A 12,458-nucleotide genomic window follows, 5' to 3' on the forward strand; every position below is an offset into this window, starting at 1 on the left:
GATTGACTATGATACTATGTGAAGCTATCTGATGAATCTATGTGTTATTGTGGTAACAAAACGCTAAACATAACATGGCACAGAAAGACGAGACAGAAGTAACATGGACGAAACATGGTGGATACGCCGCTGCTACTTCCTATATATAAGTGTTTCCGACATGTTACCAACTTTAGTAACACGTGCCATACGAAATTCGGTGTTTTGCAGGCCGTTGATGAGATGTGGAACTCTAAGCTATGAGAATCCACTTGTGTAATTTATGTGTAACCTATGTGTAATCTAGTGCGTATATGTTGTTTGAGTGACAAAATATGAAACATAGCCTAGCGCCGAAGACGAGGCGGACGTGGCATGTCTGAAACATGGTAGATACGCCGTTGGTACTTCCTATATATAAATGTTTCTGGCATGTTACCGAACCTTCGTACCACGCGCTAAGTGAAGTTCGTAATTTTGGAGGCTCGTGGTGAAGTTGTTGAAACTATTTGGCTAATCTATGAGAAAGTCTTGTGAGAATGATGGAATTGATGTTACGGTTGGCGAAGCATGACATCGATGACGAGACGGACGCGGCGTGATTGAAGCATGGTGGATACGCCGCTGGTACTTCCTATATATAAGTGCTTCCATCATGGTGCCGAACTTTCGTAGCACGTGCCATGTGGGTTTTCGTTGTTTGGTGGACTGTGGTGAAAATGTTGAACACTAATCTACGTGAAACTATCTGGTTAATCTACGAGTATGTGATGATGAGTGTAATTGTTATGGTGGGCAAATGCGACACGTAACATGACACCGAATACAAGGTGGAAGTGATGTGCCCGAAACGTGGTGGATACACTGCTGGTACTTCCTATATATAAGTGTTTCTGACATGTTGTTGAACCTTCGTACAACATGCCATGCGAAGGTCGTGGGTTTGCGGATGTTGAATATATTGAAATCTACGTGAAATTCGTTGAAATTTGAGTCTTTAATCTATCATGTGTGAATCTATATACTCTGAGACTTCGTGATCTAGACTTATACGATCCTTTTGTTGGATCTTTAGATATCTTCCCGTAAGCTATCCGACTCTCTCAAGAGATCCAGGGAGAAGTCGCAGAAAAAGATGATGTCCTTTATGGCCGACCAGATCGCTCGTGTCGTGCCAAAGATCGTCTCTGAGATCCAAGGATCAAACACTCCTCCATCCTCTGCTAATTCTGAGACAGAGAAGGTGAAGTCTACTAAGTTCAGCTATAAACACTTCGTCTCTTGCAACCCTAAGCCTTTCACGGGCAGTGATGGGGTGACTGCTATGATGGAATGGTTTGACAGCATTGAAGTTACCTTCATTAATAGCGAGTGCCCAGAGCATTTAAAGACTAGGAGTGCAACGGGAATGTTTCAAGGCCGAGCTCTGGAGTGGTGGTCGAGTGAGAGAAACATCCGTTCAAATGAAGAAGCCTATGCTCTCCCATGGTTCGAGGTGCGAGAATTGATGATGCTTGAATTCTGCCCTCCCCATGAACAACTGAAACCTGAGGAAGATTTTTGGCATCTCAAGTAGATTGGTGATGACAATCTGGCTTATTCTATCCATTTCAAGCAGCTCAGCTTAATCGTTCCTCACTTGGTTTCTACCCTGAAGCGCATGATAACCAAGTACATCAACGGGTTACCTCCTGCAATGCATGATTCGATCGAAGCAGCTCAACTGGAGTCTATTGAAGAAGTTTATCGTCTGGCCGCAAGCTTAAACAACAACCGTGTTCGTGATAAACAGTTTGCTACTCCTGCTCCCTCTAAGTCAGCAAACCAAGTTACTCAGCAGCCAAGTGGCAGCAAGAACAAAAGGAGAAAGTCTCAGGGTTCAGGGTGCAATGCAATTGTCCCTGCTGCAAACCTTGCTGCTAAGCCTACTCCTGCTGCTGTTCCGAACCCTCCCGCTCCTGAGATCAAAAAGCAGTACACAGGGCCTCATCCTAAGTGTGCAACTTGCAACTTTCATCATCCTGCTACTTCTACTTGTCGTTTGTGTACCAATTTCAATCGCTATGGTCACACGACTCCTTACTGCCGTCAAGTCAACCCGGCCCAACCAGCTCAGCAAGCCCCAGTTCAAGCAGCTCTACCAGCTCTCCTAGCTCCTCAGCAGAATCTAAGCCCAGTCAATGTTGTTCGTGCATGCTACAAGTGTGGAGATACTACTCACCTCCGTATTCAGTGTCCTCAGCTGAACCAGGACCAACAGCCAGCCGCTCATGGGCGAGCGTTCAACCTTAATGCTAACCAGGATCATAACGACAATGACGTCGTTAATGGTACATTTCTCGTCAATAACCTTTACGCTTCAATACTATTTGATACTAGTGCCGATAGAAGCTTCGTGTCCATAGAATTTGAATCTTTGTTAAACTGTGCACGCTCTAAGTTACCTAAGTCGTTTTCGGTTGAGATTGCCGATGGTAAATCTATTCTAGTTCATTCTATTCTCAGTTGTTGTTCCTTGACTCTTAACGACCACGTATTTACTATTGATCTAATACCCATGCAACTGGGTAGTTTTGATGTCATAATCGGCATAGATTGGTTGCGTAAGAATCATGCCAAGATTGCTTATCACAAGAAGTTTGTTCGTCTTCCTCCTCCGTCCGGTGATATTTTACACGTCTATGGAGGCCGACCTTCGAGAGGATTGAAACTGATGTCATGCACTCAAGCGAACAGATGCTTACGTAAACAGAACTTTGCCTTCTTGGCCCACATGGTGGAAAAAAAGGGCAAGGGAAAGAACATAAGTGATGTTCCAGTAGTGTATGATTTCCCTGACGTCTTTCCTGAAGATCTTCCTGGTCTTCCTCCTCCTAGATCTATTGATTTCCGTATTGATCTCATCCCTGGTGCGACTCCTGTCGCCAAGGCTCCTTACCGACTTGCACCTTCCGAGATGCAAGAGCTATCTAGTCAACTGCAAGAACTGCTCGACAAGGGATTCATTCATCCAAGTACCTCTCCGTGGGGTGCTCCCGTGCTATTCGTCAAGAAGAAAGATGGCTCGTTTCGTATATGCATCGAATACCGTGAACTTAATAAGCTTACCATTAAGAATCGTTACCCTCTTCCTCGTATTGATGATCTATTTGACCAAATACAAGGCGCGTCCTGTTTCTCGAAAATTAACCTTCGATCTGGTTATCATCAGCTCCGTGTTCTCGAATATGATATACCCAAAACCTCTTTTCGCACTCGTTATGGGAACTATGAGTTCGTAGTCATGCCTTTTGGCTTGACCATCACAGCCGCTGTGTTCATGGATCTTTTGAATCGTGTATGTAAACCTTATCTTGATCGTTTTGTGATAGTCTTTATAGATGATATTCTCATTTACTCAAAAACTAAAGCTGATCATGCTCGTCATTTACGCTTGATGCTTGAACTACTACGTGGTGAACGCTTATATGCTAAATTCTCTAAGTGTGAGTTTTGGATTAATGAGGTCCAATTTCTTGGTCATGTCGTTAGTAAGCAACGTATTCATGTTGACCCTTCTAAAATCGAAACTATGAAGAATTGGAGTACGCCTAAATCTGCATCCAAGATTTGTTCCTTCCTAGGATTGGCGGGTTATTACCGCCGATTCATCTCGGACTTCTCTAAGATCGTCGTTCCTCTCACTTCGTTGACTCAGAAAGAGAGACCTTTTGCTAAGGGTCCCGAGCAAGAGGAATCTTTTCAGACTCTTAAGACTCTCCTGTGTAACGCTCCTGTACTTGCTCTCCCTGATGGGAATGATGACTTCGTGGTATATTGCGATGCCTCGAACCGTGGCTTGGGTTGTGTGCTCATGCAGCGGGACAAGGTTATTGCTTATGCCTCCCGTTAACTCAAAATACAGGAGAAAAACTATACTACTCACGATTTGGAGCTTGGTGCAGTCGTGTTTGCGTTAAAGATATGGCGACACTACCTATATGGAACTAAGTGTGTGGTTTTCACTGACCATTAGAGCATTCAACATATATTTAACCAAAAGGAACTGAACATGTGATAGAGACGTTGGGTGGAATTGCTTAACGACTATAACTGCGAGATTCGCTATCATCCTGGCAAGGCGAATGTAGTGGCCGATGCCCTTAGTCATAAGACTCATGTTAATACTATTCGTTGTTTTCATATCTCTAGTGATCTTCATACCTGTATCCGTGAAGCTCAGTATTCGTCAGCTAGAGAAGGTAGTCTATTTATTGAAATACGAGGTGCTACTACGGATCAACTCGAAACTAAGTCTGATGGACTTCAATACTATCTTAATCGCATCTGGGTGCCAGATCGCAATAATCTCTAGAGCTCATTATGAATGAGGCTCACAAATCCCGATACTCTATTTATCCAGGCTCCGATAAGATGTACCATGACTTGCGTATGACTTATTGGTGGCCTCGTACGAAGAAGGACATTTCTGCGTACGTCTCTAAGTACCTTACTTGCACAAAGGTAAAGGCTGAACATCAACGTCCTTCAGGACTCTTGGAACAACCCGAAATTCCCGTTTGGAAATGGGATAGCATCGCTATGGACTTTATTACGTCCTTCAGCCCACTTTCTTCCTACTGAGCATCTTAGGTGACGTCACCATGAAAGTGACATTTAACCTCCTAACAAACTCTAACCTCTGATCTATACAAACACTGCTATGTTAACGACTGCTATTACATTATATTACAAAATAGACTATTGATCAGCTGCTGCAACCTTCTACTGCTGTGAACCCAGCAGCACTTGTCCGGATCAGCAGAGCTTGACTCAAAGTAGTAGATTGAATCAGCAGGGCTTTTGTCTTTCATCAGGTCTTTACTTGAGTAGCAGTTGTAGGTCAGCATTTAGCAAGATCAGCAGATAGGAGGTCAGCAGATGTTGACATCACTTTCAAGGGGAGAGATTTGTATGAAGACATCTGCTTATTCTGGATCCACTGCTCTGATCCAGTTTTGGCTTTAATTATCTGTTCCTCTGATAGGGTTCAATCCCAACAATCTCCCTCTGGAATAGATAATGCCAAAACTCTTCATTATTGTGGACATTTATTGCCTCATCAACAGTTCCCTTATCTGTCCTTTAAATTATAATTCAAAGTTAAGGGCATCTGTGTCTTCATCATCCCTGCTAAGTGGAAGATCAAGGAGATCCTGCAAATCTTCAAGACTTAGGCCAAGAGCTTGTTCCCTTGATATTTTCTCCACTTCTCCACCAGACCTGAGCAAAGTCAATACGCAGGTCTGTTTGTCAGTTTCCACTTTTGTATTTTTGAGCATGGTGGGTTTCTTGGGAGATGTTTATTTGCAGAGGTATTTGGTGAGGCTGGCCTATTCATAACTGGCTCACCAGCATTTGTAGATTGACCCAAACCAAGAGTTTCTATGATCATTTTATTTATGCCTTCTTTTACAAGGTCATCTCCTTTTATTATCTCTTGGATGGTTTCAGCTCCCAACTGTCTGAATGTCCTTCTTTTATAGATGGCAGCACCAGTTGGAGCAGTGGCTCTCTTGATTTGCAGCTTTGATGGTCTTTTTGAAACCTCAGCTTCAGGATAGTCAGGCTTTTGAGCAACTTTTGGATCTTTCTTTCTTAATTCCTCCAACCTTTTGTAGGTGATCCTGACCACATCCATCTAGCAATTTGTCTTTTGTTTCCATATTCAGCAGCAACCAGTTCTTCTCTCATTCTTTTCAGTTCTACCATTTTGTCAGGTACATTCTTTCTAAACTTTGCCCAGTCAGGAGGAGTGTGAGTGACTTTCCTTTTTATCATGTCTTGAATTCTTGCTGCTTCATTTTCAAGCTCAGGAACAGTCCACTCTTTGTACATGTATCTCTCTCCTTTGTACTTCTTGTGAGCCATAATGCTTTTAATGTAGTCTTTCTTCAAAGTTTCAGCTGCTCTTTCTGAAATTTGTTGACTGACATTTTTGGCAAAACGCTCTAGGGAACTGACTTGTGTGAGCAGATATTGATAGTATCTAGAAATTTCTTTGTCAGATTTCCCTTGTGTGCTTCTTTTTGAGATATCCTCTGCTTGCTTGGCCTTGATCTTCAAATATTCATCAACATTTTTAGGCCAGGGATATCCTTTTATTGATGGCAAACTCCTTTTGGCAGGGTCATCCTCATAGTAAAAAGATTTTATTTCTTCTCTAACAGCTGCTAGTTCAAGAGGAAACTGAACACCTGCAGGAGGTAAGGGCTTGTGCATTCGAACTGAAGAAAGAGTAACTGGTTTTGGTATTGTGACAAGAGCTAAAGATTTTGAAGATGTTTGAGGTGGTGAAGTGTCATCATCTTTGAGAATTAGCCTTCTCTTCTTTGTTTGAGGAGGGGCTGATGATGTTTTGGATGGAACAATGGTGGTGGATGTAGTGGCAGTGATTTGTGATCGACAAACAGTTGTTGAAACAACTGGTGTTCCAACCACTGTTGTCTTTACAGCAGATGTTGTAACAACTGCTGTCTTCTGCCTTTTGGCAGGAGGTGATTTTGTTTTTGGTGGTGATGGTGGTAAGGCAGTGGATGTAGTGTGTGTTGAAGTGGTGTGTGTTGAAGTGGGAGCAAATGTTGAAACCACTGAAGTACCAACAGTAGTGGGCACAATAGGAGTTACAACAACTGTTTTAGGAGGTGGTTTTAAAACAGACTTTGAACGTCTGGTTGGAATGGATTTGGGTAGCCTTACTATTTTTGTAGGCTTCTTCTTTTCATCAACAAGATTTTCATCATCTTTTGAGCCTGAAGTACCCTGATCCGGATAATCCACCCTGGCTTTCCTTTTGGCCTCTCTATCTCTTTTTACACTTGCAACTGCTTCTGCCAGTGCATTTGTGGTCACATCAATTTTCTTGCTTCCATCTGGCAGAGGGATCTGTTTGGTCCTGTTTGCATTTTCTGGTGCAAGGTAGAGACCATCCTCTATTCCCTTCTTTTTCCACTCCTGAATTTTCTCCCCCTTTTTGGCATTATCTGGGGGAAGTTGATCGATGAAGAGAACTGTTGGAGGAGCAGTGCCAGTGGTATGCAGGATCTGAGTTTTGAGAGCCTTTAGATCAGCTTGAGTGTTCTTGAACCTTGACTCCATTGCATTTCTCAGCTGTTGAACATATTTTTCATGTTGTTGATCTGCTAGTTGTGCTTGATGATGGAGAAAAGGTTGAAATAGATTCCAGAGCTCATTTGTAGCAGATGCCTGTTGTGGAGCAGGTGCTTGAGGTGGAACAGCAGTGGATTGCATCTTTTGAGTTTTTAACACCTGCTGTAGCATGTTTTTAAGATCTGCAACAGATGTATCCAACTTTTCAATTCGTTCCGTCAAATCCTGATATTTTAAATCGTCACCCAATTTAATGGGATCATCTGATTTCCCACTAACAGTGGTTTTATCAGTGGCAGTGGTACAAGCTCCCATACTTGTTGTCTTTTAAACTGTTGGAGCTCCTCTTGCATGGCTTCTACCCAGCTGTTGTCTTTCAGTGCCTCTTGGTACTTGACTGGCTGATGGAGTGATAGAAAACCAGCAAAAAGACAAATGTTTTGGGTTTGGCTTCTTGTGAGCACCCCTTCATTGATGTTTTGGGTTTGCCAAATGTTTTGGGTTTGCCAATGATTTGGGTTTGCCAATGATTTGATCAGGTGGATGAGATCTCAAGAAGATTAAATCTCCTTGGTATGGTATGATGGCATTTGTTGGTGAAGGCTGCAAATGTGTATCATCTGAGCTAACCACTGCTGGTGACTTTAATGACCCAGCAGTGGCTTCAAAAGGTGGTGGAATAGGAGGTAATGAAGTGGACAACTGCTGACTTTTATCCACTATTTGAGGACTTTTGTCAGCAGTGTTTGAGGATGTGGAAGCAGTGGTGGATGGGCTACTTTGGTCAACAACTGTTGAGGTAGTAGTGGTTGAGCTTTGACAACTGTTTGAACAGCGGGTGCTTTTCCCTTTGTGGCAGACCTTTGAGGGATGATGATTTCATACCCATAGTCTGGTGTTGTATCCTCTGATGGACCTGCACTGTTAGTCTTGACAGCAGTATTTTCAAAAGTAAATTTTTCAAGATCAAACAGATCTGCAGGATTTGCTGGGATTTTCATCGATGAAAGTTCATTGAACTTTACATACAAAGTCTCCTCCACTGCCTTGGTCCGTGTATTGAACACTTTGTATGCCTTGGCAGTGGTTGAGTATCCCAGATGATAACCACAATCAATTTTGGCTGCAAATTTTGAAATGGAATCTTTTAAGTTCAAAATAAAGCATGGGCAGCCAAACACCTTGAAATATGAGATCAGTGGTTTGATTTTATACAGAATTTCATAAGCAGTCTTTTTATGCCTGGGGTTTATCAAAACTCTGTTCTAGACATACCAAGCAGTGTTTACTGCCTCTGCCCAGAAAGTTAATGGCAAACCTGAATCTGCAAGCATAGTTCTGGCAGCCTCAATCAAAGTTCTGTTCTTTCTTTCAACAACCCCATTTTGCTCTGGTGTTCTAGGGATGCTGTACTGCCTTACAATCCCTTTCTTCACACAGAAGGCATCCAACTCCTTATTTTTAAATTCTGTGCCATTGTCACTCCTGAAGCTTTTCACTGGAAGGTCAAATTGCTTTTCAACCTGTGTCACAAAGTCTTGCAAAATGGCTGTAGTCTCATCTTTTGAATGTAAAAAGAAAGTCCATGTAAACCTAGAAAAGTCATCAACAATAACCAAACAATATCTTTTCTTTTTGAGGCTCATGACTTGAACTGGGCCAAACAAATCCATGTGTACATTTGCAAACACTGGGTTGTTTTGGACTCTTCAATGGACTTGTAAGAACTTTTATGCTATTTTCCTTTTAAACAGGAAATGCAATGTTCAGGACATGAAAACAATTTTTGTGGTAGGCCTCTCACCAAACCATTTTTTGAAATTTCAGTGATTGTCTTAAGATTTGTGTGTCCCAGCCTTCTGTGCCAAAGTTCTGTCTCTTTGTTAGAGGCAGCTGAGAACAGACAGGCATTAGCTCTGGGACACTCTTTTGACATATCAACAACATAAACATTGCCACTTCTTTGAGCAACAAGTTTAGTTTGACCAGTTTTGATTATTGCTTCAATCTTTTTGACCATTTCTGGTCCAACAATCCTACAACAATCTTTTGTGAAGAATGACCCAAACCCTTTGTCACTCATTTGTGATACACTCAGAAGGTTGAATTTTAGATTGTCTATTAGATTGACATTTTCAAATTTTTACATTTCCATATTGCAATATACCAGACCCCAGAACTTTCCCTTTACTATTATTCCCAAAGGATATATCACCCCCTCCATGGATTATAAAGTCTTTAAGGAGGGCTTTACATCCTGTCATGTGCCTGGAGCCTCCACTATCTACATACCAATGACTATCAAAGCATGCAGAAGCTCCCTGCACATGAAGTAAAAGGATTAGTTCATTAAGGGCTCCAAAGCCAACAGGGCTTTGGATGGGGTTCAGCAGTGTCTGGTATGGATGCAGAGTGATGGACAGTGGTTAGGTCAGGGGTTTGGACAGTTTTAGTACTGTTTCTTACTAACCACTGTTGAGGGTCTTGACCAATCACCTGCTGATAACCAAAAGGATGCCTATTCACTTTAGTTTTAGAGGGCCTTTTGTAGGCCTCATAAACGTGTGGAATCCTTTGGTAAGACTGTTTTTCCTTGCCTTTTCTGAACTGATTGGCAGGGGGTGCATCAGTAACCTGAACATCTCTTTTGACAGATGTTTGGTTCAGCTGTTTTGTGACAACTGTTTGAACTGGTACAAACAGTGGTTGTTTCTTGGTGAATTTGACAGATGATGATGATGATGATGGACTCAAGGATGTTTTAGCAAGGTACTCATTCTTTTTCACATCAAAGTTTTTGAGATACACACATGCTTGAGTTTTGTGGTTTTGTTTTACCACAAACAATGCAACTTTCAGCTGGATATGACACTTGTTCTGTTTATATCATAAGCTTTTAAGTGGAAACAGTCTTTTGTTAGATGATTCCTTTTCTCACAGAATTCACAAAACAAGTTATCAATTTTTTCTTTCTTCTTTCTCTTTTCAGACTCCTTTGCAGCAGAGGTTTTAACCACTGCTGGGATGTCCTTGAGAGGTATGACTTTAGCTTTTGGAGCTTTAACACCATCAGTTGATGTAAAGTCCATTGGCTTGAAATTTTCAAGAATATCACACTCATCAGACCATTTTGGTTTAAACTGATGATCTTCAAGCTCCTCAAAAGTAGAGGATCCCATTGGTCTGTCAAGTGTGATTTTGTTACCAAGTTTGTCAGTGATTTTCACTTCTTGGCCATTCTTGTTTGTGGGGATGAACTCAGTGAGTACATCAGTGGTTGGAACAGATTTTCCAAAAGCAGTGTTTTCATCATCATGTTTTCTATAACCAACCCCAAATTTCATATTGCTTTTTATCTGTTTTTCAAGCATAACCTCATACCCTTTGCATGATTCCACCCATCTCTCGCATGTGATCTGGGTGGACTTTAACTCCTTTTTGCAAACTTGGTATTTTTCTACCAAAGTTTGGAGTTGGGTTTTGGTTATGCTCTGCTCTTCTTTCATGCTGCTAATCTCTTTGTCTTTTTCAGCCAATTTGTTTTTAAGTTCTTTTAGAGATCTTTCAAATTTGACTTCATCAGATAAGATTTTATCCTGAAGGTTTTCGTTCACCTCTTTGATGTTAGCAAAAGCAATAATGCAATTGTCAGAACACAGTTTTTCAAGAACTTGAGGTGATACCTTGGCAGCAGCCATCATTGCACAATCACATTGAGGATTTTCTTCATCTTCAGCTCCTTCTTCTTTCTCACCTGCTTTTTCTTCTTCCTTTTCTTCCTTGTTCTCTTCGACCATGGGTCTGTCAGTGGTTCAATCAGGGTACCTGAACTTTCTCCCAACAGTAGTTCACCAGCCACAGCAGTAACCACTGCTTCAGTCACCTCATCCACTGTTTCAATACTCAGCTGTTCCTCTTCAGTTTCAACCCCCTCCTGTATTGACTCTAATGCCATCAAACAAAATTCATTATGAGAAGAAACATTGGAAGCATAGAGTGCAAAATTTTCATCACTAAGGTCTTCAGGCATACTGCTCTAGTCAACAAACCCTTGAGTGAAAAAACTTTGTTGATCTGGTTGTACTGCTGCTGGAGCAGTGGTTTGAGGTGCAGGCTGCACTTGTTCCTGAGGGACAGGGGTTTGAACATACAGTAGTTTGGACATAGTGCACTGGCACAGGGGCAGCAGCATAGTGAGCAGTGTTCACTTGAGCTGCTGGGGCATATTGGGCATAGTGCACAGTGCCTTGATTTTGAGGTCTAGGATTTGAGCTAGGATGAGTGATTATGGGACCAGTAGTTTGACTTCTACACTCCCTAGCGAAGTGTCCCAACCTATTACACTTGTAGCACTTGATTTTCGATTTATCCAACCCAACCCTTAGATTCCCATGCAAACCTGGAAATTTTCGCCCTGTTCTTTTGTAAAATTTGCTAGTTCTAACTCTTAGCAAGGCCAGTTGGTGCAGAATGTCCATTTCCTCTAGGTCAGTGGGATCAAAATGCTGTAGATCATTTAGTTCAAAGCTTAGATTGTCTGACATCTGGTTTTCATTTGCAGTAAATGCAAAACTTGCAGTGTGAGGATCAGGGTTGTTAAAATTTGCACCAGCAGTTATGTCAATGAAGTGATCATAACCCTGATCCTTAGCACTACTCCCAGATTCTTCTTGACCCAGAAGAGCAGTGTTACCGAATGTATAATCATCAACGGTTTTTCCTGACTCTTGTAACTTCCTTTTCTGGTTCAACTCCCTTTCGTAGGTCAGGAGTCGACCGTGGAGTTGGGTCAAGGTCAGATCCTTGAACTCAGGTGAATTTCGGGTGACAAAAGCTATGGTGTCCCATTTTTCTGGCAGTGACCTGAGGAACCTGCTATTTTGAGTTGAGTTTGTAAAAGTGGTTTGAACAAGCCTCAGTTCACTGATGAGACAACTGAAACGCTCGAATTGTTGCGTCAGTGATTCGCCTTTAACATGACAAAATGTTTCATACTGTTGGTTCAGGATTTCCCTATTGTTTTCTATGACTTCTTCGGTTCCCCCAAACTGTTCCTTAAGCGCGTCCCATAACTCTTTGGCACTGTTACAGTGTAACAGTCCAGCATATATTTCATTGGGCAGCGCTGATGCTATGATGCTAAACGCTTTAGCATCTAGTTCGATCTTTTGAAAGTCGGTTTCGGTATAGTTTTCTACTGGTTTTGGAACGAACTTTTTAGCATCTTCAGCGCTTGGCACTGTAGGAACATGGGAACCAAAGACGACAGACCTCCAACAACCTGTGCTTTGTTGAGCGAGGATGTGACCCATCCTCCTCTGCCAGATGTT

The sequence above is a fragment of the Helianthus annuus genome, chromosome 11 (genome assembly GCF_002127325.2).
Source record: "Helianthus annuus cultivar XRQ/B chromosome 11, HanXRQr2.0-SUNRISE, whole genome shotgun sequence".
NCBI lineage: Eukaryota > Viridiplantae > Streptophyta > Magnoliopsida > Asterales > Asteraceae > Helianthus > Helianthus annuus.